This window comes from Macaca thibetana, chromosome 1 (genome assembly GCF_024542745.1).
Source record: "Macaca thibetana thibetana isolate TM-01 chromosome 1, ASM2454274v1, whole genome shotgun sequence".
NCBI lineage: Eukaryota > Metazoa > Chordata > Mammalia > Primates > Cercopithecidae > Macaca > Macaca thibetana.
In genome coordinates, this window is record NC_065578.1 from 5,839,727 (window position 1) to 5,867,659 (window position 27,933).

General features: G+C 46.5%; 3 protein-coding genes and 1 non-coding gene across 4 annotated transcripts in view; 2 read left to right on the plus strand and 2 right to left on the minus strand.

The window, feature by feature from the left end:
- PLEKHG5 (pleckstrin homology and RhoGEF domain containing G5) overlaps positions 1-27,933 on the minus strand; it is a 614,078-nt gene that overhangs the window by 270,764 nt on the left and 315,381 nt on the right. The gene's annotated exons all lie outside the window — the stretch shown is intronic.
- The window catches only part of DNAJC11 (DnaJ heat shock protein family (Hsp40) member C11), a 708,487-nt gene that overhangs the window by 103,577 nt on the left and 576,977 nt on the right, over positions 1-27,933 (minus strand). The gene's annotated exons all lie outside the window — the stretch shown is intronic.
- Positions 17,093-17,192, plus strand: LOC126945717 (small nucleolar RNA U13). Its single transcript, XR_007722538.1, has one exon. It is a non-coding gene; the product is annotated as a small nucleolar RNA U13 (small nucleolar RNA).
- The window catches only part of CAMTA1 (calmodulin binding transcription activator 1), a 1,003,074-nt gene continuing 999,599 nt past the window's right edge, over positions 24,459-27,933 (plus strand). Inside the window, exon 1 of the mRNA XM_050786880.1 lies at positions 24,459-24,463. The gene's annotated coding sequence lies outside the window, so the exon portion shown is untranslated. The remainder of the gene's footprint in view (positions 24,464-27,933) is intronic.

Sequence of the window (27,933 nt, forward strand, 5' to 3'; positions counted from 1 at the left end):
CATTCTCCTGCCTCAGCCTCCCGACTAGCTGGGACTACAGGCACCCACCACCACGCCCGGCTAATTTTTTGTATTTTTAGTAGAGACGGGATTTCACTGTGTTAGCCAGGATGGTCTCGATCTCCTGACCTCATAATCCGCCCGTCTCGGCCTCCCAAAGTGTAAACATTTTTTTTGCAGGCCAGTTGTGGTGGCTCATGTCTGTAATCCCAGTATTTTGGGAGCCGAGGCGGACAGATGACCTGAGGTCAGGAGTTCAAGTCCAGCCTGGCCAACATGGTGACACCTCGTCTCTACTAAAAATACAAAAATTAGCTGGGAGTCGTGGTGCATGCCTGTAGTCCCAGCTGCTCAGGAGGCTGAGGCAGGAAAATCGCTTGAACCTGGGAGGGGGAGGTTGGGTGACAGAGTGAGACCCTGTCTCAAAAACAAAATTTTTTTTTTTGAGACTCCTGGTCTCAAGCAATCTTCCCACTTTGGCCTCCCAAAGTGTTGGGATTACACACATGGGCCAGTGGATATACTAAATGCCCATGAGACAAATGAATCAAGAAAGTGAGGCTAAATTTTCCCCATCAAAATATGCAAGCTCTTCCTCATTACATGCCTCCTGCCTGTCCCTCAACCTGCCAACACACACTAAGATTTTGGGACTCAGATCCTTATCTATTTTCGGAGAAAAAGGTGATTCCCTTGGAATCCTGAAACAGATGGATGTTGTGTTGAAATGTGGGTCTCCTGCTTCTCTGAAGGTACAATTCTTTTTCTTGGAAGGTTCCATAACTACATTAATGAGTCAGTATCATCTAGTCTGATTATCTGTTTCATCAGAGATTTGTCATAGATTTCCTATGTTTCTGATCAGTTACCATGGATATTGCTTTTGTTATCACGGTTCTCAGTAACCAAAGGCTTCCCTTTTGTGGGCTTCACCCGCTGTAAAAATTAATCTGTGCAAAGCTCTCAGGATATACCTTGTTTGTTTGTTTTTAATTCTTTGTAATAGAGATGGAAAGATTGCAGGTCTGGGATAGTGGTAAGGAGGGGAGCCGAAATAAATTTCCATATGCTTGTTCATTATCAAACATTTGCATCTCATCTTCAACTCCATGCATACATTTCCAGTGTGGTTTATGCTTTGGAGACATTTGGCTCTGAGGGTGCTGGGGTTTGGAGACAATCATTTCCTTCCTCCTCCTCTCATGCTCATCTCATCGCAGTAGAATTACTTGCTTTGCTGTCTTCTTTCTTCCCTCAATAATACTGTAGATTCAAGTTATCATTGTCTCCCCAAAGTGACTCAGGGCACAGAGAGTTCTCAACATGTGTTCAGCGAATGAATGGCTCTTTTCTTGTATTTCTCTCCTCTTACTCAGCTGAAAAGTGCAATTACATCTAAGATCCCTGTTTAAGACAGAACTCTTCTGGTTGTAAGAAAAACCAAAAGACACTCAAGGAACGGGAGACTGGTGGGTGAAGAAGGAGATACCCAGGCACAGGAGCCCAGGAAAAGCCAGACAGGCGAATTGAAGTCTTACAGCCGCAAAAGGACACTTCTGGACCCAGGGCTGCCCCAGGGGCCGCGGGAGCAGGAGTGTGTGGGTTTCCCTCGGGTGTTCTGCCCTTGACACAGTCATGGGCTTCTTCAGGCCTCCTGTTCCCTGCTCTCTCCTGCTGTGTCTCGCCTGTCAGTCTACATCTACTTTATACACTCATCCAATCCACATTTTTTCTCCCTCATAGCTTCAGTTGCACAGGGCCCACTGTGGCCTCTCTCTCTTCTTTCTCTATGTTATAATGTTTAAAGGTCAACTTTTTTTCCCCCAAGTTTTATTTTAGATTTGGAGGTACATGTGCAGGTTTGTTACACTGGAATATTGTGTGATGCTGAGGTTTGGGGTACAATGGATCCCATCACCCAGGGGGTGAGCATATTACCCAGTAGTTAGTTTTTCAACCCTGTCCCCCTCCTTCTCCTCTCTACTCCTCTCTAGGAGTCCCCAGTGTCTTTTTTCTTTTCTTTTCTTTTTTTAGACAGGCTCACTCTGTTGCCCAGGCTGGAGTGCAGTGGCACTCTGGCTAACTTCCCAGGCTCAAGTGATCTTCCCACCTCAGCCTCCCTAGTAGTTGGGACCACAGGCGTGCACCATCATGCCTGGCTCATTTTTTTTTTTTTTTTTTAATTTTTAGTAGAGACAAGGTCTTGCTATGTTGCCCAGGCTGGTCTTGGTCTCCTCAGGTCAAGTAATCCTCCCACCTCCACTCATCAAAGGTCTGGGACTACAGATGTGAGCCAACAGGCCCGGCCCCTCAGGGTGTATTGCTGGCCTCTTTATGTCCCTGAGTACCCAAATTTTAGCTCTCACTTATAAGTAAGAACATGTGATATTTGATTTTCTGTTCCTTCGTTAATTTGCTTAGGATGATGGCCTCCAGCTGCATCCCTGTTGCTGCAAAAGATATGATTTTGGAAGACGGAACACTTGAGGTCAGGAGTTCGAGACCAGCCTGGTCAATATGGTGAAACCCCATCTCTACCAACAATACAAAAAATTAGCCAGGCATGGTGGTGCATGCCTGTAATCCCAGCTACTCGGGAGGCTGAGGCAGGAGGATCACTTGAACCAGGGAGGTGGAGGCTGCAGTGAGCCGAGATCGTGCCACTGCACTCCAGCTGAGTGACAGAGTGGGACTCCATTAAAAAAGAAAGACATGATTTTGTTCTTTTTCACGGCTGCGAATGTCAACTTTTAACATTACCTGCCCCATTCTCTCAAGCTTACGGTTTCTTCCTTCAAATGCCCTAGGCAAGAAGCTGATTGGTCCAGCTCATTTTTTTTTTTTTTTTTTTTTTTGAGACGCAGTCTCACTCTATTGCCTAGGCTGGAGGGCAGTGGCACAATCTCTGCTCACTGCAACCTCCTCCACCTCCTGGGTTCAAGTGATTCTCCTGCCTTAGCCTCCAGAGTAGTTGGGACCACAGATGTGTGCCACCACATCCGGCTAATTTTTGTATTTTTAGTAGAGACGGGTTTCACCATGTTGGCCAGGCTGGTCTTGAACTCCTCACCTCAAGAGATCCCCCCTCCTCAGCCTCCCAAAGTGCTGGGATTACAGGCATGAGCCACTGGGCCCGGCTACCTTATCTTTCTAAACCAGGGTGATGCACAGTCCCTGGATTGGCTGTTCTAGGTCAGGGGGACCCACAGTCCTATCAAATATGGCTAAGGGTCAATGTCATATGCTATGAAATACAGCTGCCCATAGACAGTTTTCACCAAAGGATAGGCGGGGCACGGGGACTGTCACTGAGAGTGGTCGGCAGCACTGCATTGAGCAGCAGCAATGTGGTGCAGTGGTTTGACCCCAGCTGGGTGGGGACGGGCTGCTGAAGCCAATCAAGCTAATTCCACTCCTTCCCCTTGCTTGTTCTTGGTCAAAGAATCTGAGGTTGGGCCAGCAAGTAGCATTCCTCTGTGACAGGGAGTGGTTCAGGGATGGCTCTGCAGATCAGTTTGATGTTTTCTCAAGGACATTGCTGGGAAGGAAATGTCCTTGTTTGTAAGGAACGGCCTTAGGGAGAAGTGGTCTGTCTTCCTTCGGACACTGCTGTGCACAAATAAATGGGAGAGCCCCAAGCTGCGGCAGCTATTCTCGCTTCTGCCCCAAGGATGACATCACTAGCTCAAGAGGGCAGGACTCAGAGCATGGCAGGGAAACTGAGGCAGAGCCGGTGGATTAGCTAGGTCCGAAAGCCCACCCTTTCTCTCGGCCTCCAGTCATTTGATCCAACAAATGTCCTTATTGTTTAAGCCAGTTTTGGGCTTTTGTGATTTGCAGCTGAAAGCATGGCTGGGAGTAGGGGGCGGGCTGGGTAAGGGGTGCCTGTGGGCCTGGCAGGGAATGTATAGGGTATGATTTCAACTGTTGAATTCTGAATATTATGCAGGGGGTGGGCCAGCTTCACAAGCAGCCAGCTGGGAAGTCACAGAGGGCCCAGTACTTGGCTTAATGTTTTGCTGTCTTAAAATTCCTATTAATTTTTTTTTTTTTTTTTTCAGAGATGGGCTCCAGCTCTGTTGTCCTGCCTGGAGAGCAGTGGTACAATCATAGCTCACTACAGCCTCAAACTCCCGGGTTCAAGCAATCCTCTTGCCTCAGCCTCCCAAGTAGCTGGGACTACAGGCGCACACCATCATAGATGGCTAATTTATTTACTTTGCAGAGATCGGGTCTCAGTATGTTGCACTGGCTTCTCTTGAACTTGAACTCCTAGGCTCCAGTGATCCTCTGACCTTGGCCTCCCAAAGTGCTGGGATTATAGGTGTGAGCCACCATATCCAGTTATACATTTTTAACAAGGGGCCTGCATTTTCATTTTGCACCAGGCCCTACAAATTCTGTAGACAGTTCCAGGCAGGTGACAGAGCATTTAGAAAAGGAGTGTGTAAACTGTAAAGCACTATACAAAAGCATCCTGTCCTTCTCTCCAGGGACAAAAGATACTATGTGAGCCTCCCATGACTAGTTTCATGGGTCTTCCTGCCAGCAAACCTCCCATCCACACGCTCCAGCTGTCTGCTGCCTGACCTCCGAAGGCCTGCACAGACAGCAGGTCAGCTCCGACCCACTGTGTTCCCATAGGAACGTGGAGAGATAGGTAGATAATTCATCATCCATTGAAGTTTGTTTTCCGTTTTTGGAAGTTTTGGGAAGTATAAGACCAAAGTTAAACTATTTAATTAACAGTTAAACAAATGAGTTAAGCAAACACACACACACACACACACACACACACACACACACACGAACTACTATGTTTGCTGGGCCTGAATTAAAATCTATTGGTCTGGGCCAGCCATGGTGGCTCACGCCTGTGATCCTAGCACTGTGGGAGGCCGAGGCAGGGGAATCACCTGAGGTTGGGAGTTCAAGACCAGCCTAGCCAACTTGGTGAAATACCATCTCTACTAAAAATACAAAAATTAGCCGGGCGTGGTGGCTCATGCCTGTAGTTCCAGCTACTCGGGAGGCTGAGGCATGAGAATCGCTCGAACCTGAGAGGCAGAGGTGACAGTGAGCCGAGATCACGCCACTGCACTCCAGCCTGGTGACGGAGCGGGACTCTGTCTCAAAAATCTATTGCTCTGTTCGGAATCTTCCTCTGCCTTTTAGGGACCTACTTTAGACTCATGGGCCTGACTATCCTACCTTTATCCTTGTGTGCATGTGCTTTTCCCCACTGAACGTGGGCTCCTGTGTCACAGGTGAAAAGAATGGCTGTCTGATTCAGCCTGTCCCTTCATCCTGCGAATGTGGTTCCTATGAGTGAGTGTTACTTTGGAGATAATGAATGCATCCCATTTAGTGCAAAAATATACCTTGTCACCGGTCACATGGCAAATGTAACCATAAAAAGTTTAAAATGGTATTATTTAAAATTTATTTTCTCATAAAAATTTGTTCCTGAAATGATCATAATTTGAAGAACTGACTTCATAGTTATAATACATTGTGCCCGGGCCCATGTCTAAGGCTGGTAATCCCGGAGCCAAGGAGGAGATCTCAGTCCTGGTTAGGACTGAGTAGCCTCGGTCCCTATCACCCCCTCCTTTACAGAGCCTCAATTCTGTGTCTGTTTCATTTGCCTCAACCCAAAATTGTGACTGCAGATGAGCCCATTTTACACTATTGCCTCTCCATTTCCAAAATGGCTTTTTTTTGGAGACAGGGTCTCACTGTTGCCCAGGCTGAAGTGCAGTGCTGTGATCTCAGCTCACTGCAACCTCTGCCTCCCAGGCTCAAGTGATCCTCCCACCTCAGCCTCCAAAGTAGCTGGGACTACAAATAGGTATGCACCATTATGCCTGGTTAATTTTTTTTTTTTTTTTTTTTAAGAGAAGGGGTTTCGTTAAGTTGGCCAGACTGACCTCAAACTCCTGGGCTCAAGCAATTCTCTTGTCTTAGTGTCCTGAGTAGCTGAGACTACAGGTGCACACCACCATGCCTGGCTAATTTTATTTTATCTAATTTTTTTGTAGAGACAAGGTCTTGCCACATCATTGCCCAGGCTGGTCTTGAACTCTGAGGCTCAAGTGATTTTCCTGCCTCGGCCTCCTAAAGTGCTGGGATTGCAGGTGTAAGCCATGATGTCTGGCCTCAAATGGCATTGTGTGTGTGTGTGTGTGTGTGTGTGTGTGTGTGTGTGTAGTTTGCAGGTTTAGAGACTTTTCTCCCAGTGGACTTTAGTTCTCTTAGGTAAAGGAAAGGGCATGATGCTGGCTGGAATCCTCAGGATGAATGTCCCGTTTGTGCTTCATCAGTGGTTCCTGATCTTACTTTGGGGACTCCTCCTTCCCCCACTCCAGCGATTGTCCGACCTGAGAGTCATCAAAGTGTGTGGATTCAGGAGGTCTGTGGTCACCATTTAGCAATCAGCCATGGTATGAGAAATCTCCATTGCTCTGGTGCAGGGGAGGGTGGGGGAGCCCCGATAGAGCGGCACCTATATTCCTGACAGTAATAAACACGCTTGTCCCTGCTATGCATGACACGGCGCAAGCCTGCTAACAACTGCAGCTTAAGGAGAGCAGGGTTCTGTGCTGGGAACCCTACAGATGCATAATTTCTTTTCTCTTTTTGACCCTATGTTTCCAAGATGCATAATTTCATTATTAGTATTATTATTATTTTTGAGACAGAGCCCAGGCTGGAGTGCAGTGGCACCATCTTAGCTCACTGCAACCTTCCCCTCCTGGGTTCAAGTGATTCTCCTGCCTCAGCCTTCTGAGTAGCTGGGATTATAGGTGCCTGCCACCAAGTCTGGCTAATTTTTGTATTTTTAGTAGAGATGGGGTTTCACCATGTTGGCCCAGGCTGGTCTTGAACTCCTGACCTCAAGTGATCCACCCACCTTGACCTCCCAAAGTGATGGATTACAGGTGTGAGCCACTGCCCGCTGCCAATTTCATTAATCTTTGTAACTATCCTGTGGGAAAGTATATGCATTTCCTACTCCTGTTGTAACCAATCATCACAAACATAGTGCCCTAAAACAGCACATCCATTTATTATCTTACAGTTATGGAGGAAACAGGTCTTACTGGACCAAAATGAAGGCATTGGCAGAGCTGCGTTCCTGCTCTAGGCTCTGTAGGAGAATCCCTTTCCTTGCCTTTTCCAGGTCCTCCAGGCTGCCCACATCCCTTGGTTTGTGGTCCCCTCTTCCTCCTCTTCAAAGCCAGCAGTGCTGCCTCTTCACATCTCACTCTGACTTTGGCGGTTGTGATCCCATCTCCTTCTCAGACTCTGACTCTCATGCCTCCCTCTTCTAAGGACTCTTGTGATCCCACTGGGTCCACCTGGATGATGCAGGAGAGTCCCCATAATTCAACATCTTTCCATTTCGTCACATCTGTAAAGATCTTTTGTGGACCGGGCGAGGTGGCTTTCGCCTGTAATCCCAGTGCTTTGGGAGGCCAAGGCAGGTGGATCACCTGAAGTCAGGAATTTGAGACCAGCCTGGCCAACATGGTGAAACCCCGTCTCTACTAAAAATACAAAAATTAGCCGGGTATGGTGGTGCATGTCTGTAATCCCAGTTACTTGGGAGGCTGAGGCAGGAGAATCACTTGAACCCGGAGGTGGAGGTTGCAGTGAGCCAAGATCATACCACTGCACTTCAGCCTGGGTGACAGAGTGAGACTCAGTCTCACCAAAGAAAAAAAAAAAAAAGACCTTTGTGATATGAAGTCACATATTCACAGGCTCTGGGGGTTAGGATATGTATTAATACATGGTTGTGGGCCATTATTCTATCAGTCACAGAAAGGTGATAGATACATAAACAAACTGAGGCTTAGAATGACCTGCCCAAGGGCACGTGGTTGATGTGGAACACCTGGGATTTGAATCTAGGTGTTTCAGACACTGAGGCTTACTCATTTGGGTCAGTGTGTACCCTTTCTGCAATGACACTCTTTCCCCCAGTGGTTAGTGGGTACCTGTACTCCCCAAACCCACTTGGCAGCACCCAAACTGAGTAACATTCTTTCACACCTGTATTAGGGTTCTCTAGAGGGACAGAACTAATGGAATATATATATATGAAACATATATATATAATGGAATATATATATTATATATAATGGAATAGATATTATATATAATGGAATATATATGATATATATAATTGAATATATATTATATATAATATATATATAAATGTATATATATAAAGGGGAGTTTATTAAGTATTAACTCACACCATCACGAGGTCCCACAACAGGCCGTCTGCAGGCTGAGGAGCAAGAAGAGCCAGTCCGAGTTCCAAAATTGAGGAACCTGGAGTCCGATGTTCGAGGGCAGGAAGCATCCGGCATGGGGGAAAGACGCAGGCTGGGAGGCTGGGCCAGTCTCTCTTTCCACATTTTTCTGCCTGCTTACATTTCTAGCCGGGCTGGCAGCTGATTAGATGGTGCCCACCCAGATTGAGGGTGGGTCTGCCTTTCCCAGCCCATGACTCAAATGTGAATCTCCTTTGGCAGCACCCTCACAGACACACCCAGGATTCATACTCTGTATCCTGCAATCCAATCAAGTTGACACTCAGTCTTAACCATCACAACACCTGATATAAAGCCACAGGCCGTTGGCTCTCAAGCCCACCTGTATGGTAAGGCAGGGTTCAGAAAATGTTCCTCAGTCCCCAAACCAGGACCTCACTACACCCGAGTCACTACTGCCAACCCTGAACTCCCATCCCTATTTGCCCTCTGTGCCTGGTGGAGGGGTGGGGGTTTGTTTTGTTCCTCAAAGTGTGGTCCACGGGCCAGGCGTTGGCATACCTGGGCACTTGTTACAAAGGCGGGATATCGGCCCCACCCAAGATCAGCTGAATCAGAATCTGCTTTGTAACCGGAGCCCCCAGTGAGTCCCGTGCACAGTGGAGTTTAAGAAGCTCCTCCCTCCAGGACCATGCTCCACCTGGGCTGCCCTTCTCACACCTATTTCTCTCCTTCTTCTGCCCCCTCCGCAGGTGTCTCGGCTTGGATTCCCGCAGCTCGGGAGGACGCATTAGGGAAATGTCTATGTTGCTCTTTCTGCCTTAGCTTCTTGGAGTTGGCAGCAGAAGAGGCCCCTCCTGGCAGCGCTCAACTGGGCCCTGCAGCTGGCCTGGGGAGGCCTCTCTGTGACCACACGCACGGGGTCTGGGCTGGTTCCCCTTGCCGCTGCGTCTCTCCTGGGTGGACAGTGGTCTAGAGCTGTGATGGGGGCCCCGTCCTTCCTCCTTCCTCTCGCCTCAGCAAGAGGCAAAGGCGAAGGTGTGAATTGACTTTGACCTTGGTGTTTAGGCAGATCCCTCTCACTCTGAAAGTGCTTCAACATGTTGGCCTGGTACGTTCCGAGCACTGTGCAGTTTTGGCAGAGTGGCCGAGAAGTATTTTTAGTTCCTTCCTCCCTAATGTTTGCCAGAAAACCACAGTCATTACTCATGAGGAGGAGAAGTTTCCTCCCTCCCAGGCTCCAGAAGAGTCCGGGCTTGCCCTCAGATGCCCACTGAGCTGCCCCTGCCTGGGCTTCTAAGCTGTCTTTGAAATCAACATAATGCTAACACCTACAATAAAGCAGGATGCCATATATTTTTTAATAGCCTAAGACCTGAGCTTTTTTTGTTAATTAATTTTTTTTTTTTTTTTTTTTTGAGATGGAGTCTTGCTCTGTTACCAGGCTAGAGTGCAGTGGCAGGATCTCAGCTCCCTATAACCTCCACCTCCTGAGTTCAAGCAATTCTCCTGCCTTAGCCTCCCGAGTAGCCGGAACTACAGACGCGCACCACCATGACCAGCTAATTTTTGGTATTTTTAGTAGAGACGGGGTTTCACCATGTTGGCCAAGCTGGTCTCGAACTCCTGACCTCAGGTGATATGCCCACCTCGGCCTCTCAAAGTGCTAGGATTACAGGCATGAGCCACCATACCTGGCCTTTTTTTTTTTGAGACAAGGTCTCACTCTGTCTCCCAGGCTGGAATGCAGTGGCAGCATCTCAGCTCACTACAACCTCTACTTCCCAGGCTCAAATGATCCTCCCACTTCAGCCTCCTAAGTAGCTGGGACCACAGTCATGTGCCACCACGCTTGGCTAATTTTTGCATGTTTTGTAGAGATGGGGTTTCATTATGTTGCCCAGGCTGATCTTGGACTCTTGAGCTCAAGTGATCCTCCCTCCGCGGCCTCCCAAAGTGTCGGGATTACAGGTGTGAACCAGCTTGCCTGGCCCAATTTATTTGTTAAATTTCTAGTAAAATATACATATAATAAAATGTACTATTTTAACCACTTTTTTTTTTGAGACAGAGTCTCGTTGTGTCACCTAGGCTGGAATGCAGTGGCGCGATCTTGGCTCACCTCAACCTCCACCTCCCGGGTTCAAGTGATTCTCCTGCCTCAGCCTCCCGTGTAGTTGGGATTACCGGCATATGCCACCACGTGTGGCTAATTTTGTATTTTTAGTAGAGACAGGGTTTCTCCATGTTAGTCAGGCTGGTGTCCAACTCCCAACCTCAGGTGATCCGCCTGCCTCTGCCTCCCAAAGTGTTGGGATTACAAGTGTGAGCCACTGCGCCAGGCTTATTTTAACCATTTTAAGTATACCATTCAGTGGCATAAGCATATTCACAGTTGTGCAGCTATCACCACCATCCATTTCCAGAGCTCTTCATCTTGTGAAACTGAAACTCTGTACCCATTAGACAAGAGCTCCCCATTCCCCTGCCACCCCCTTACCCTCTGGAAACCACCATTCTACTTTCTATGAATTCCATGACTCTACTTCTCTCATGTGAGTGGAATTGTACAAATTTTGTCCTCTTGTGACTGACTGGTTTATTTCCCTTAGCATAATGTTTTCAAGGTTCACCCATGATGTAGTGGCCTAAGCTTCTAAAAAAAAAAAAAAAGACCAGGCACGGTGGCTCACACTAGTCATCCCAGCACTTTGGACTTTGGGAAGCTGAGGAGGGTGGATTACCTGAGGTCAGAGTTCGAGGCCAGCCTGGCCAACATGGTGAAACCCCATCTCTACTAAAAATAACAAAAATTAGCCGGGACTGGCAGTGGGAATTTGTAATCCCAGCTACTTGGGAGGCCGAGGCAGGAGAATCACTTGAACCTGGGAGGTGGAGGTTGCAGTGAGTCGAGATCTTGCCACTGCACTCCAGCCTGTGTTACAGAGTGAGACTCTGTCTCAAAAAAAAAAAAAAAAAAAAAAAAAAAAAAGTCACTCATTTAACTGATAAGTCACTCATTTAATTGATAGGCTGGGCACAGTGACTCACACCTGTAATCTCAACACTTTAGGAGGCAGAGGCGGGAGGATCGCTTGAGCCCCGGAGTTTGAGATCAGCTTAGGTAATACAGCTAGGTCCCACCTTTCCAAAAAATAAATAGATGAGACAGGCATGATAGCGTGTGTCTGTAGTCTCAGCTACTCGGTGGGAGGCTGAGGTGGGAGGATCACTTGAGCCCAATAAGTCGAGGCTGCAGTGAACTATGATCACACAGATTCACTCCAGCCTGGGTGACAAAGCGAGACCTGGTCTCAAAATCAAAAACAAAAGCAAAAAACCATGATTGCATTTTTAAATTTTAGGGCAACCAGTTTCTGGTTAGTCCTAGCACCTCTGCTAAGGTAGGGCAGCATTTGCTTTCAAAAAAAGGGATGGCAAACCAGAAGCACACCAAAGGCAGCTCCCTACCACTTCTGCTCCTTGGGAATGGTCTGGGGAAAGCCAGCTGGGCACCCCTCCCCTCCACCCAAGAGAGTGAAGAAATCCACAGGGTTAGGGCTTAGACAACTTTGCACAAACTCAGGGGCCCCCAATTCCCTCCGCCAAGGACAAAGTTCCTGCACCTTCAGCATCTTCAATCATAGTTCCCTGTGTGGATCTTAGTTTTAATGGCAGTACCTTCTAGACCACAAGGGACGCGGCTCCCTCAGAAAAATCTCACCATTGGTGGAGGGATAATAGCCTTAAGGATCTAGTTCAGTAAACACAGGATTCTTTTGTGATGTGCTTTCCAAACGAGGCACACACTTTGGGATTAATTAAACTCTTTTCTAGCTGCTTGCCAGGGTAACCTTTCTTTTATGCTTCTTAGGGGGGCACACAACGTAAAAAGTCAAATCTATTATGTTCATGACTCGGAGGGAAAGATCCGGGACAAAATTACCTTACACACCATTTTTTTTTTGGTTGTTTTTTCTTTTCTTAAATTTCCTGAGTACTGGATCAAATGGAGAGCTGTCTGAGCTGTATGCTAGCTAAGCAACAGAGTCAACCCAGGAGAGGAGCGGTTTGGAATTAAAGCGATAGAAGCTGAGGGGTGGTGACACTGATGACAGCATGAACCCCTAATTTTTTGGCACGCTCTTGGGGGACAATAAGGAGGTACGTGGGAGCTGAGTGCTGACTATTTAAGCCTTGGCCCATGTGCTTATTCCAAGCGTGCTGCATTTTTGAGTGCATGACATTTAATTAATTTTACAGTTCATTCTTTTCACCATTCCGTTTTTGACACTGTCACTCTCTGATGTCTCAGCTGGTTGGGAAAAATCTGTATCAGTCATTACCCTTGCTCAAGCCCAGACTGGGTCATCCGGCCACAGCAGGACATGCAGTGGGGGAACAGCAGCAGGCATGGAGCTGAGACAAGATTTCACCGTGCAGACAGTTTCCAGGAAGAGGCTGGGTCCGAAACTGCATCTCCGTGTCCCAGGAGTACTTTTCAAAGCTTCCCCTGTCCTGGCCTCAAGCTCTAGGAGCTTTGAAAAAATGCTTGCATTTTGGGCCGGGCGGGGTGGTTCACGCCTATAATTCCGCACTTTGGGAGGCTGAGGCAGATAGATCACTTGAGGTCAGGAGTTTGAGACCAGCCTAGCCAACATGGTGAAACCCCATCTCTACTAAAAATACAAAAATCAGCCTGGTGGTGGTGGCTCAGCACCTGTAATCCCAGCTACTCGGGAGGCTGAGGCAGGAGAATTGCTTGAGCCTGGGAGGCAGAGGTTGCAGTGAGCTGAGATCGCACCGCTGGACTCCAGCCTGGGTGACAAACGGATACACTGTCTCAAAATAAATAAATAAATAAATAAGCCTCAAAAATAGGCTTGCATTTTGAATCTATATCTATATCTATCTATATATATTTTTTATATCTGTAAAAGAAAAAATATTCAGGACTCTCTAAATTTATTATGCCATGTGGGGAGTTAAGCCCTGGAGACTGTCACATGGCATGTTTGCAACTTCTGCTTCTTAGGTTATAGTTGAACTCTCTTCCTCATTGCTCTTGTTCTGTAAATGACTGGGAGAGACCAGAGACCAAACCTCCTCCTCTTCCAATCACTAATCTTTGTTGTAGACGAACTGCCTCCTTTATTGTCCTGTGCCTGACTTAGACCGGGGCTCTTCCTGCTTCACTTTCTCTCTCTCTCCTGCTGCCTTGTAAGACATGCCTGCTTCCCCTTCTGCCATGATGGTAAGTTTCCTGAGGCCTTCCCAGCCATGCAAAACTGTGAGCCAATTAAACCTCTTCCATTTATAAATTACACACTCTCGGGTAGTATCTTTATAGCAGTGTGAAAACAGACTAATACACCTCTCTAATTTATCAATTTTGGACAATACCTTCTGACTCCTAAACAGGAAGATGAAGATTTAGCTCAAACATTCTACCTCTTCCCTCTCTGCCCTTTTCTCTCTTTTTATTTTTCATTGCTGCTTTAATGAGATATAATTCACAGGTCATAAAATTCACTCTGTTAAAGTGTACCATTCATTGGTTTTTAGTACACCTATTCACAAAGCTGTGCAACCATCTCTAAATCCACTGTGCACCATTCTCTAAAACCAGAACATTTTTGTCCCTGCAAAAAAGAAACCCCTATCTTCATTAACAAGGACTCTTACTATTCCTTCTTGTCAACCCCCGGCATCCTCACCAATACTTGTTATTTGTCTGTCTGTTCTTCTTCTCCTACTCTTCTTCTTCTTCCCCTCCTCCTCCTTCTCCTTCTTTCTTTTTTCTTTTTCTTCTTCTTTTGAGATAGGATCTCACTCTGTTGCCCAGGCTGAAGTGTGGTGGCATGATCACAGCTCACTGTCCTTGACCTCTTGGGCCTCTTCTTCTTTTGAGATAGGGTCTCATTCTGTTGCCCAGGCTGAAGTGCAGTGGCATGATCACAGTTCACTGTCCTCAACCTCTTGGGCCTCTTCTTCTTTTGAGATGGGGTCTCATTCTGTTGCCCAGGCTGAAGTGCAATGGCATGATCATGGCTCACTGCCCTCAACATCTTGGGCCCAAGCAATCCTCTCACCTCAAACTCCCTCCTGAGTAGCTGGGACCACAGATGCACACCACCATGCCTGATTATTTTTAAAAAAAATTTGTAGAGATGAGGTTTTGCTATGTTGCCTAGGCTTGTCTTAAACTCTTGGGCTCAAGTGATCCTCCTGCCTTGGCCTCCCAGAGTGCTGAGATTACAGGCATGAGTTACCTCACCTGGCTGTCTTTCTTCTTATAGCCATCATGATGGATGTAAAGTGGTGTCTAATTGTGGTTTTGATTTGTATATATCCCTAATTATTTTGAGCTTATTTTTTCACAAGCTTATTGGTCATTTATATATTTTCTTTGGAGAAATGTCTCTACAAACCTTTCAGTCCTTTTTAAATTGGATTGCCTGTTTATTGTTGAGTTGTAAGAATTGTTTACATATTCTGGATACTAGACCCTTAGAGATATATGATTGCATATATTTTCTCTCATTCTATGGGCTATCTTTTTATTTTCTTGAATGGTGTCCTTTACATGACCAAAGTTTAAATTTTTAAGGAAGTTCAATTTATTTTTTCTTTTGTCACTTGCACTTTTCGAGATATTTCTAAGAAATTATTGCCTAATCCAAGGTCATGAAGATTTTTGACTCCTATGTTTTCTTCTACGATGTGTATAGTCTTTGCTCTTACATTTAGATCTTTGATAGGGATTGTGCTTAATTTGTGAACCAATATGGAGAGTTGGCATCTTAACAGTATTGTCTTCCAATCCGTGAACATAGATTCCATTTATTTAGAATGCTAATTGCTTTCTTTCTTGATTTCTTTTTTTTTTTTCTTTTTTCTCATAGAAGGATTTGCTCTCTCCTCCAGGCTGGAGTGCAGTGGCACAATCATAGCTCACTGCAGTCTCCAATTCCTGTGCTCAAGCAATCCTCCCACCTCAGCCTTCTGAGTAGCTGGGACCACAGGCATGTGCCACCACACTCCACTAATTAAATACATATATATATATTTTTTGTAGAGACAGGGTCATGCTGTGTTGCCCAGGCTGGTCTTGAACTCCTGGCCTCAAGCGATCCTTCTATGTCAGCTTCCCAAAGTGTTGGGATTATAGGCATGAGCCACCATGCCCCACTAAATCTTTTTTATTTTTATTATTTATTTATTTATTTTTCTGAGATGGAGGAGTCTTGTTCTGTTGCCCAGGCTAGAGTGTGTGGCGTAATCTCGGCTCACTGCAGCCTCTGCCTCCCGGGTTCCAGCCATTCTCTTGCCTCAGCCTCCCAAGAAGCTGGGATTACAGGCGCCCACCATCCTGCCCAGCTAATTTTTGTATTTTCGGTAGAGACGGGGTTTCATCATGTTGGCCAGGCTGGTCTCAAACTCCTAACCTCACGTGACCCGCCTGCCTCGGCCTCCCAAGTGCTGGGATTACAGGCATGAGCCACCGTGCCCAGCCTATAATCTTTTTTATATGGATTCAATTTGCTAGTATTTGATTTGCTAGTATTTGCTGGATTCAATTTGCTAGTTTGTAGAGTTTTTTGTGTATCTTCATAAGGTCTATTGGTATGTGATTTTCTAGTGATGCCTTGTGTAGGTTTTGGTACTAGGGAATACTGGTCTTACAGAATAGGCTGAGAAGTATTCCCTCCTGCTTTATTTTTTGGGAGAGCTTGTGAAGGATTGTTGTTAATTCTTCTTTAAACATTTGGTAGAATTCACCAGTGAATTCTAGGCCTGGGCTTCTGTGTGTGTGTGTGTGTGTGTGTGTGTGTGTGTGTGTGTGTGTGTGTGTGTAGAGGAAGGTTTTTGATTACTAATTCAATTTGCTTACTTGTTATAGGTATCCCCTTCCCCTTCCACTTTCCCTCCCCTCCCCCTCCCCTCCCCTCCTCCTCCCCCTTCTCCCCCTTCTTTCTTCTTTTTTTGAAGCAGAGTCTTGCTCTGTCACTCAGGCTGGAGTGCCGTGGCGCAGTCTCGGCTTACTGCAACCTCCACCTCCTGGGTTCAAGAGATTTTCTTGGCCTGGCACGGTGGCTCACACCTGTAATCCCAGCACTTTGGGAGGCCGAGGAGGGTCGATCACCTAAGGTAGGGAGTTCGAGACCAGTCTGACCAACATGGTGAAACCCCGTCTCTACTAAAAATACAAAAAATTAGCTCGTTGTGGTGGCAGGCGCCTGTAATCCCAGCAACTTGGGAGGCTGGGGCAGGAGAATCGCTTGAACCCAGGAGGCAGAGGTTGCAGTGAGTCAAGATTCTGCCATTGTACTCCAGCCTGGGCAACAAGAAGGAAACTCCATCTCAAAAATAAATACATAAATAGTCCATTTTCAAGATATGATAAATCTGAGTACTGGCAGCCAGCCTGTGGATGTAACAAACCTGATGGCTCATGCACCTAGAAGGTCACAATAAGCAAACAGAATGTAGAGGAGGGGTCAGCCCATAAAAGGGAAGAAAGTTTCATGATTGGGAAATTGAAACTTTAGCAGGGAAGGGGACCTGGGTCTGACCTTAAAGGGGGATAACGAAACTTAGGTGACATCCAGGAAGATTGTAACCCCATAGTACTAGACCAATGAGCAACCTGGGGAGGGACCATGTGCTAGAAGATCAATTACCTGCTGTAGCTGCCCTGGCTGTGCCTGCCTACCAGACACCCCATCTTGCAAGACTGCCGTTAAAAATCTCACTTCCGCCGTTCTTCATGTCTCTGAGTCCATTCTTTGGGTTTGAAGGAGTGAATATGTGTTTCCTCACACATGATGATTAGGTTTTCACTAGCATGTGTGAGAGTGCCTCCCTCAAAATGTGTTACGACATCAGGATGTTACCCATCTGACATGAAATAAAGAAAAATAAAATAAAATAAGAAATCAAAATATAAGCCTATTAAAAGTTAGAAAGGTGATGGATAGAATAATTGAAGTACTGTAATAATATAAATATCAACCATTAAGAGAGGGGGAAAAACTCAAGAAAGGATTCAAGAAGAAATAGAAAATCTGGCTGGGCACGGAGGCTCATGCCTGTAATCCCAGCACTTTGGGAGGCCGAGGTGGGTAGATCACTGGAGGCCTCCCAAAGTGCTGAGATTACAGGCATTAGCCACCATACCCGACCAAAAATGGACCATTTAAAATGTTTTCTCACATCATGCTAATGAACTGCAAAAGGATCTATTTTGATCTCTTGTATATACACTTTCCACAATTTCATTTGATCCTCCACTTTGTCAGACGAGGATATTTACACCCCATTTTCCTCCTCTCCTCATCATAACATCTATCAGTTTCACTTTTTAACTTTTTCACTTGTTAACATTTGCATTCTGTCTTGCCAACAAAACCAAGTCTTGGGTGCGATGTCTGCAGCTTGACTTTAAAAGTCAGAAACCATGAACGGCTTCCCATTATGATGCCATTCTCAGGAGTGTTTGTTGCCTGGCCTGGGTAGTGAGCTCTACACTATTTTTCCAAACGTGAAAAAAAACCTGTCATATTCTACCAATTGCTTAACATTATGACACATTTCATTTGCTTCATTTGCAGGCCATTATTTCTTGTATATGCTTGTTTTTCCTAGAGTGTCTAATTGCCTTTCTTTTCCTTTTTTTCTTGCATGACTTGTGTTAATCCTTTTCTTAATTATTTTTTAAGCTCTCAATTATTCCATCTATTCTATTAAATCTCCTTTTTTCACCAGAGATCTTTCTCTGAGCATGCTCTGCCTTCCTGATCTAAACTGGATGGATGGTTGCTCACTAGCTTTTTTTTTTTTTTTTTTTTTTTTGAGACGGAGTCTTGCTCTGTCGCCGAGGCTAGAGTGCAGTGGCCCGATCTCAGCTCACTGCAAGCTCCACCTCCTGGGTTCACGCCATTCTCCTGCCTCAGCTTCCCAAGTAGCTGAGACTACAGGCGCCCGCCACCACACCTGGCTACTTTTTTGTATTTTTAGTAGAGACGGGGTTTCACCGTGTTAGCCAGGATGGTCTTGATCTCCAGACCTCGTGATTCACCCACCTCAGCCTCCCAAAGTGCTGGGATTACAGGCGTGAGCCACCATGCCTGGCCCTTTTTTTTTTCTTTCTTTCTTGAGACAGGGTCTGGCTCTGTCTCCCAGGCTGGAATGCAATGGTATAGTCACTGCTTACTACAGCCTCGACCTCCTTGGACTCAAGCAATCCTCCTGACTCAGCCTCCTGTGTAACTGGGACTACAGGCTCATACCACTGCATGTGGCTAATTTTCGCATTTTAATTTTTAGTAGAGACAAGGTCTGGCTATGTTGCCCAAGTTGGTCTCAAATTCCTGAGCTCAAGCAATCCTCCCGCCTTAGCTTCCAAAAGTTCTGGGATTATAGGCGTGAGCCACCACACCTGGCCGCCAGCAGCTTTTTGAAAGCAATTTTCCCTGTGTCTTCTCTTATCCCCAGTCCTTACTCTCTCCTCAGGCAGGTCATCTCAGCTCCCCTGAACTCCAGTGTTTCCCTCTTTCCTGGTTAGTCTCTTTCTGAATCATTTCTTCTTCTGATTTTTACTCCTGTCATTATGGAATTTTGCTTTGCCTCAGTTTTCCCATCTCTGAAAGTAGCCTAGATCTTTCCAGAATATAACTTCAGCAGAATTTGGAAGAAGGTGATGGGCTCATATTGAAAATGTGCCTCAGAATGCCCAGAATGTGACATAAAATGAAGGGATTGATTTCCTTGTTAGTTTCTTCTGACTTTTCCCTGGTTTTGATTAATTATCCATCCTGCAGACAAGGTTAATTTTTGAATTTGATATCATTGTAAGGGATTCAGTCAGAAAAAAAGATAATCAAGGTTAAATTGCAATACAATTAAGTCATAGTTTTCTTTCCCTAAAGTGGAAACATTAAGGATTTACTTCTTTAACATTAAAATTAATCCAAATATTGATAAGTCTATCAACAAGTTTTCAAGGGAGATAATTTAATGCATAATCCCTGCTGGGTGATTACTAAACATGAGGCTGCATATTCCAGGGCACAGAATTTGTGTTTGAATCAGGTGCTTCATTGGAAATATTTTGGCTTAATTCAACACATTTTTTAAACAGGAAAAACAAATTGGATGTGCAAATCTTCTTTGTAAAAAGAGGGAAAGAATCATTTTATTATGAGCAGTAAATCAAGAAATCAAGTTCTTACATCTATGAGTCCTTAGGGGCAGACTGAAAAATCTCATGATATCTCACTTCATGTCATGAAGCAAATGGTGGTGGGTTAAGTTTTAAATTTGCATGAAACATTCAGGCAGGAAATAAATTAGGGTAAATTGAGGGATGCCAAAATCATACAAAAATTAAGATGAGGCCAGGCGCGGTGGCTCACACCTGTAATCCCAGCACTTTGGGAGGCCGAGGCGGGTGGATCACGAGGTCAGGAGTTCGAGACCAGCCTGGACAACATGGTGAAACCCTGTCTCCACTGAAAATACAAAAAATTAGCTGGGCAAGGTGGTGTGCGCCTGTAATCCCAGCTACTTGGGAGGCTGAGGCAGGAGAATTGCTTGAACCTGGGAGGCGGAGGGTGCAGTGAGCCAAGATTGTGCCACTGCACAACAGCAGCCTGGGCAATAAGAGCAAAACCCAGTAACAACCAAAAAAAAAAAAAAAAAAAAAAAAAAAAAAAAAAAAAAAAAAAGAAAAAAGATGTTTGGCAACTTTAAAGTTTTTTTTTTTTTTTGTTTTTTTTTCTTTTTGAGACAAAGTCTCACTCTGTTGCCCAGGTTCAATCTTGGCTCACTACAACCTCCGCCTCCCGGGTTCAAGCCATTCTCCTGCCTCAGCCTCCGAGATAGCAGGGGTTACAGCGCAGCCACACTGGCTAAGTTTTGTATTTTTAGCAGAGACGAGGGTTTTACTATGTTGGACAGGATGGTATTAACTCCTGACCTCAGGTGGTCCACCCACCTCCGCCTCCCAAAGTGCTGGGATTACAGGTGTGAGCCACTGCACCCAGCCTCGACTTTTAAGATTTTTAAGAAGTATTTTTGCCTGCATCAACACAAACCTTTGGACGTCTGTGCAAGTAACTACAAGAAAAATTACCAGTTCATCAAATGTTTGACTTGCCTGCCATTGTGTCATGTGGTAAATAAGGAAAAAAACCCCTCTCTTACCACCTTCCCAGATGAAATAGTTCATAGTGTTAGGCAAGTCGGCTAGGAGCTGTTTGTGATAGGCAAGTCGGCTAGGAGTTGTTTGTGAAGCGGAGCTAGGTACAGACAGATGCCATCCCAACGATAATGCCTATCATTTAGAACTTGAAATTGACAGCCGGGCGCAGTGGCTCACGCCTGTAATCCTAGCACTTTGGGAGGACGAGGTGGGTGGATCACCTGAAGTCAGGAGTTTGAGACCAGCCTGACCAATACAGTGAAACCACGTCTCTACTAAATATACAAAAATTAGCCAGACGTGGTGGTGTGGGCCTGTAGTGCCAGCTATTCGGGAGGCTGAGACAGGAGAATTACTTGAACCTGGGAGGTGGAGGTTGCAGTGAGCCGAGATTGCGCCATTGCACTCCAACCTGGGTGACAGAGCGAGACTCCATCTCAAAAAAAAAAAAAAAAAAGGAACTTGAAATTGACACATCATGGGCTTCCCCCCTTAATTTATAGTGCAATAAAAGCAGTAATAAATGTAGGTGCACTTCACCCTTGCAAATAGTTACCATTTTTACGATTTTGACAAGTTCACACTCCTGGTTTTACCCTCGCACTATCCCAGGCTCAAGTATTTAATATTTAACAATCTGTATTCTATAAATAATAGATGTGCCTGTCCTCACAGCTGAAGATCAGGAGCAGATTTTATTGTTGACAAGAGTGATAATGTTCTCTCACCTGCTTAACTTTTTATGTTACTGTTAATTTCCCCTTTGTGGCCAAGCATCCAGGGAGGGGTTTGGGTCATTTTGGAGAGAAATGGGTTATAATAAGGCACCTGGAATCAAGCATTTGGAGAAGCGTGGATAACTCTATGTTCATTTCAGCAGTCTGAGGTCACAGACTCATGCAAATGCTGGAGCTGGATGGAGTCATCCTCCGACTTCCTATGACAGTGAGGGAGCTGCAGGTCTCTATCCAACAAACACTGGGCTAATGCCTACTAAGTGCAAAGAAGACCCTGTGGGGCAGTTGTCTGTGAAGGGATTTGGCCAAGGTCAGACGGCTAATTCTTGGTAGAGTGAGTGAAATTCAATTCAGTTCAATAAATGGTTGGAAAACATCAAGAAACAGAGTCCTGCCTGGGCACGGTGGCTCACACCTACAATCCCAGCATTTTTGGGCAGCTGAGATAGGAAGGCTGCTTGAGCCCAGGAGTTCAAGACCACCCTGGGCAATATAGATAGACCTCATATCTACACAGATCGTTTTAAAAATTAGCTGAGCGTGTGGCACACACCTGTAATCACAGCTTCTCAGAAGACTGAGGTAGGAGGATTGTTTGAGCCGGGGAGGTCGAGACTGCAGTGAACCAGATCACGCCTCTGTACTCCAGCCTGGGCAACAGAGGAAGAGCCTATCAGGAAAAAAAAAAAAAAAAAAAAAAAAAAAAAAAAAAGGCCTGGCGCGGTGGCTCAAGCCTGTAATCCCAGCACTTTGGGAGGCTGAGGCGGGCAGATCACGAGGTCAGGAGATCGAGACCATCCTGGCTAACACGGTGAAACCCCGTCTCTACTAAAAAATACAAAAAACTAGCTGGGCGAGGTGGCGGGCACCTGTAGTCCCAGCTACTCGGGAGGCTGAGGCAGGAGAATGGCGTAAACCCGGGAGGCGGAGCTTGCAGTGGGCTGAGATTCGGCCACTGCACTCCAGCCTGGGCGACAGAGCGAGACTCCGTCTCAAAAAAAAAAAAAAAAAAAGAAAAAGAAACAGAGTCCTGGCTCTCAAAAACTTTAGATCATATGAGTTCTCTGCCGAAAATTTCTACAAATGGATTTCTGCTACATTTATAATAAAATCCAAACTCCCCATCAGGGCCAAGTCCCCTTGAGTTCTGACTACTTCTTCTTCTTTTTTTTTTTTTTTTTGAGATGGAGTTTTGCTCTGTTGCCCAGGCTGGAGTGCAGTGGCACGATCTCGGCTCATTGCAACCTCCACCTCCCAGGTCCCAGGTTCAAGCGATTCTCCTGCCTCAGCCTCCTGAGTAGCTGGGACTACAAGCACACGCCACTATGCCTAGCTAATTTTTTCTTTTTCTTTTCTTTTTTTTTGTATTTTTTGTAGAAACGGGGTTTCACCACATTGGTCAGGCTGGTCTCGAACTCCTGACCTCATGATCTGCCTGCCTTGGCCTCCCAAAGTGCTAGGATTACAGGCGTGAGTCACTGTGCCTGTCTGAGTTCTGACTTCTTTCATTCCCGTGTGTGGTCCTATCAGTCCCTCAAACTAAGCTGCCTCCTCAGGGCCATTGTGCAGGCTGTTCCCTGTGACCAGTATGCTCTTCCCCACAATATACCCGCAGCTCCAGATAAAACAACATCCCACCCACCATTCCACTCACTCAGCAAGGCATTCCCTATCCCATTTCCTGGCTTTGTTCACTTCAGAGTGTCTATCACATAGGAAACCATTCTACTCATTTGTTTTTTATTTTATTGTCTGTCTGCTCTACCAAAATATAAGCTCTCATAACTGTAGGAACTTGTCTCTGTCCTTCACTTACCCAGTGGCAAGAACAGTGCCTGAGCCTGTATAGAAATGCAGACCTTTGTGAGCGTCAACAAATGACTAAATAGGGGACAACTGGCCTGAGACAGCTGCAATACTGTGGGATGTTTCTGCACCATCTGGCTTTTTTTTTTTTTTTTTTTTTTTTTTTTTGAGACAGGGTCTCACTCTGCCACCCAGGCTGGAGTGCAGTGGTATGATCTTGGCTCACTGCAAACTTCGCTTCCCAGGTTCAAGTGATCCTCCTGCCTCAGCCTCCCCAGTAGCTGGAACTACAGGCATGCACCATCACACCCAGCTAATTTTTGTATTTTTTGTAGAGATGGGTTTTTGCCATGGTTTCCCAGGCTCCCATCCAGCCCTTGAGGTCCATCTTGACCAACTCTCCCAACGTCCTTCCATGGAGGAGGTGTCTCCTCTGTGTTCCTCAGCACTTAGTACACACAGTCCTTGGAATACTCATAGTGGAACTGCATGGTTGTCCTTGGTCTCCCTTGCTGGAGGGTAGCTTGCAGTTCCTTCTCTAAGCCTAGCATCCAGCAAAATCCTTACAGGATTTTGAGAAGTCAGTGAATGAATGAAGATAGCTGAGTAATGGAGATGAGTGTTTGGATATTGGAAAGCATTTCTTCTTACAATTCCTGAGCCTGTCATGGGTGACTCTATGCTCAGGCCAGGCCAGGTGTTATTTATAAGTTGGATCTACCCTTTACTCATAAGGAAGCCTGCATTTCCTCCTTGCTTGCAGAAGCCAGTGTGAAGGCAGTCTAGTTGCATTAGTTTGGCATAGTGGGTTAGTGGGTTAAATAGGCTTTGTAAGTACAAATAGGAAATAACATAGAAAAAAATGAAATACTATGTGTTTTGTAAGTCTCCATTTAAGTCAACAGGGCTTGCTTTCTCAGTTCCTACAACTTCAAACAAGGGTACTGCAATTTAAAATGAAAATAGGGCTGTGCCTAGTGGCTGATGCCTGTAATCCCAGCACTTTGGGAGGCCGAGGCAAGAAGGTTGCTTGAGACCAGATGTTCAAGACCAACCTAGGCAATTTAGCAAAAACCTGTCTCTACAAAAAACAAAAATTTAGCCAGGTATTGTGGCATGTACCTGTAGTCCCAGCTACTCAGGAGGCTGAGGCAGGAGGATTGTTTGAGACTGGGAGGTTGAGGCTGCAGTGAGCCATGTTTGCACCACTGCACTCTAGCCTGGGTTATAGAATGAGACCCTGTCTCAAAAAAAAAAAAAAAAAAAAAACAACAACAGAAGAATAAAGTAAGCCCGGCATTGGTGGCTCACACATGTAATCCCAGCAATTTGGGAGGCTGAGGTGGGCAGGATTGCTTGAGCTCAGGAGTTTGAGACCAGCCTGGGGAACGTGGCGAAACCCCATATCTGGGCTGGGCTGAGGTGGGGGGATCACTTGAGCCCGAGATGTCAAGGCTGCAGTGAACTGTGTGCGTGCCACTGCATTCCATCCTAGGTGATGAAGTGAGACCCTGTCTCAAATAAATAAATAAATGAAATGAAAATGACTGGCTAGACACTGCTAGAAAGAGCTAGACACAGCTCTTTGGAGAGCTATTTCAGAACAAATAGCAACTGTTATGCCTCCCAGTTCTGGAGTATCTTACATTTTCAACAGAACTTTTACAAGTTTTCTCTGACCTTCATGACAGCTCGTGATCTGCCACAGTAGGTATTATGTAAAATTTTTTTTTTTTTTTTTGAGATGGAGTCTGGCTCTGTGGCCCAGGCTGGAGTGCAGTGGCGCCATCTTGGCTCACTGCAAGCTCTGCCTCCGGGGTTCAAGCAATTCCCTGCCTCAGCCCCCTGAGTAGCTGGGATTACAGGCCCCGCCACCACGACTGGCTAATTTTTTTTTTTTGTAGTTTTAGTAGAGATGGGGTTTCACCATTTTGGCCAGGCTGGTTTTGAACTCCTGACCTTGTGATCCGCCTGCCTTGGCCTCCCAAAGTGCTGGGATTACAGGCGTGAGCCACAGTGCCCGGCCTTATGTACGTTTTTAAATAAGGAAAACAGAACTCCTAGAAACCACACGACTTGCCCGATGCCACCGTGTACCATTGGCAGAGGCAGGACCAGAGAGAACCTAGGCCCGGCCATTCGTCCAGCGTCTTCCTCAGGATGTTCCCAACTTGGAAAGTAAGGCTGGAAACAAGAACGAAGGAGACCAAGGAGTTTCTGCTGACACCACGATACTGACGGCCAAATGGGAATTTGGAAACAAACTCCAATTCCCTCGCCTATTTCCTTTTCCCTCTTGCATAGTTTACTGCTGACTATGCAATGGTTGGAAGAATTAGGCTCGATACTGGCTTCAGCCCGTCATCATCCTCAGGGCTCTGAGGATCCCAGATCTTGTTAAAGAATCCTCTGTGGCGTTTAATTGTGTCTTTGGGGGAGGCTTGGATGAGGGGAGGCAAGCGAGGTGCCTCCAGTGCAGACTGTAAGGGGGCGCTCACTCTCTGGCTGCGCACGCGCAGGGTGGCCACCCTCGAGTGGAAACCTCTGGAGACGCTGTGCCTGGCTTCCTGGCTTGCCTCCCCCAGTCCTGGCTCTGGCCTTGGGTGCCCACCAAGCCTGCTGCTGGGGACATGCTAGGCGCAGGGAGAGTGGTGTAGAGCTGAGCATTTCCACCTTGGGCTTGCCATCATTGCGCTCCGTGTGGGCACAGTCTCGTTTATTATTTTTTTCCTTTTTTTGAGACTCGCTCTGTCGCCCAGGCTGGAGTGCAGTGGCGCGAACTCGGCTCACTGCAAGCTCCGCCTGCGGGGTTCACGCCATTCTCCTGCCTCAGCCTCCCGAATACCTGGTACTACAGGCGCACGCCGCCACTTCTGGCTAATTTTTTGTAGTTTTAGTAGAGACGGGGTTTCACCGTGTTGCCCAGGCTGGTAGCGGACTCCTGAGCTCAGGCAATACGCCCGCTTCGGCCTCCCAAAGTGCTGGGATTCCAGGCGTGAACCACCGTGCCCGGCCCACAGTCTCTTTTTTCTTTACGTTCAAGCCTGCCCTCCCCGCCCTGTGTCCAGCAGCAGACTGGGTTTATCCCCAGAAGACACAGGTTCCCACAGAGGCATTCTCTTCCCCTCCCAGAGCCTGTCATTGCAACTCAGGGGCATTTTCACCCAGAGAAAGTGGCCTCAGGGGAGTGATACAGAAAATGAGGGAGTTCTCTCCCTGTCCTTGCCACAGCCTCTGCATGTTCACCGGGGCAAGCGGCTTCTCTTTCCTATCCAGGGTTTCTGGCATTGGAAAGTGGAAAGCAATCAGGTGATGTGTCTCATCAGGCCTGTAAGAAAATATTATCTGCTGCCAGGCACGGTGGCTCACACCTATCTCAGCACTTTGGGAGGCTAATGCAGGAGGATTGCTTGTGGTCAGGAGTTCCAGACCAGTCTGGACAATACAGGGAGACCTGGAGTCTCTAGAAATAATTTAAAAATTAGCTGGGCATGGTGGTGCATGCCTGTGTCTCAGCTATTTGGGAGGCTCAGGTGGGAGGATCACCTGAGCCCAGGAGATCGAGGCTACAGTGAGCTGTGATTGTTCCATTGCATTCCAGCCTGGACTACAGAGTGAGGCCTTGTATCTAAAACATAAATAAATGAAATATGATATACTAAGTCAATGCTAACTCAGTACCCACTGCTCGTAGGAAATTCCTGGCCATTGCCATTTTCCTTCAAATTGCAAGAACAGGCTGGGCACGGTGGCTCATGCCTGTAATCCCAGCACTTTGGGAGGCTGAGGCAGCTGGATCACCTGAGGTCAGGAGTTCGAGACCAGCCTGGCCAACATGGTGAAACACTGTCTCTACTGAAAACACAAAAATTAACCAGGCGTGGTGGCGGGCACCCGTAATCCCAGCTACTTGGGAGGTTGAAGCAGGAGTATTGCTTGAACCTGGGAGGCGGAGGTTGCAGTGAGCTGACATGGCTCCACTGCACTCCAGCCTGGGCGACAGAGCAAGACTCCATCTCAAAAATAAATAAAATAAAATAAAATAAAATAAAATAAATTGCAAGAACATATCAATGAATGGCAAGACAACCATGTTAGATGGATGGGCCACCAGACTGTGGGAGTGTAAGAAGGGGGCTCCTCCACGTGGTTCTGGACACACATTTGGTAAACTTGGCAATGTCTCACCCAGCATATAGCTGGATTGCTGTACAGACTCAAACTATTATTACAAAAAAGGGAAAAAGACTGGACACAGTGGCTCAAGCCTATAATACCAACGCTTTGGGAGGCTGAGGCAGCAGGATTGCTTGAGCCCAGGAGTTTGGGACCAGCCTGAGCAACATGGCAAAACTCTGTTGCTAGAAAAAATACAAAAATGAGGCCAGTCACGCTGGCTCACGCCTGTAATCCCAGCACTTTGGGAAGCCAAGGCAGCCAGATCACTTGAGGTCAGGAGTTGGAAACCAGCCTGGCCAACACAGTGAAACTCCATCTCTACCAAAAAATTAAAAAATTAGCCAGGTGTGGTGATGCGTGCCTGTAGTCCCAGCTACTCAGGAGGCTGAGGTGGGAGAATTGCTTGAACCCGGGAGGCGGAGGTTGCAGTGAGCTGAGATTGCCCCACTGAACTCTAGTCTGGGCAACAGAGTGAGACCTTGTATCAAAAAAAGAAAAGAAAAGAAATACAAAAATTAGCTGAGCATGATGGTGCATGCCTGTAGTCCTAGCTACTCAGGAGGCTGAGATGGGAGGAACACTTGTGCCCAGGAGGTTGAGGCTGCAGTGAGCCACGATGGTGCCACTGCACTCCAGCCTGGGCAACAGAGCGAGACTGTCTCAAGAAAAGGAAAAGGGGGCCAGGTGTGGTGACTCAGGCCTATAATCCCATCACTTTGGG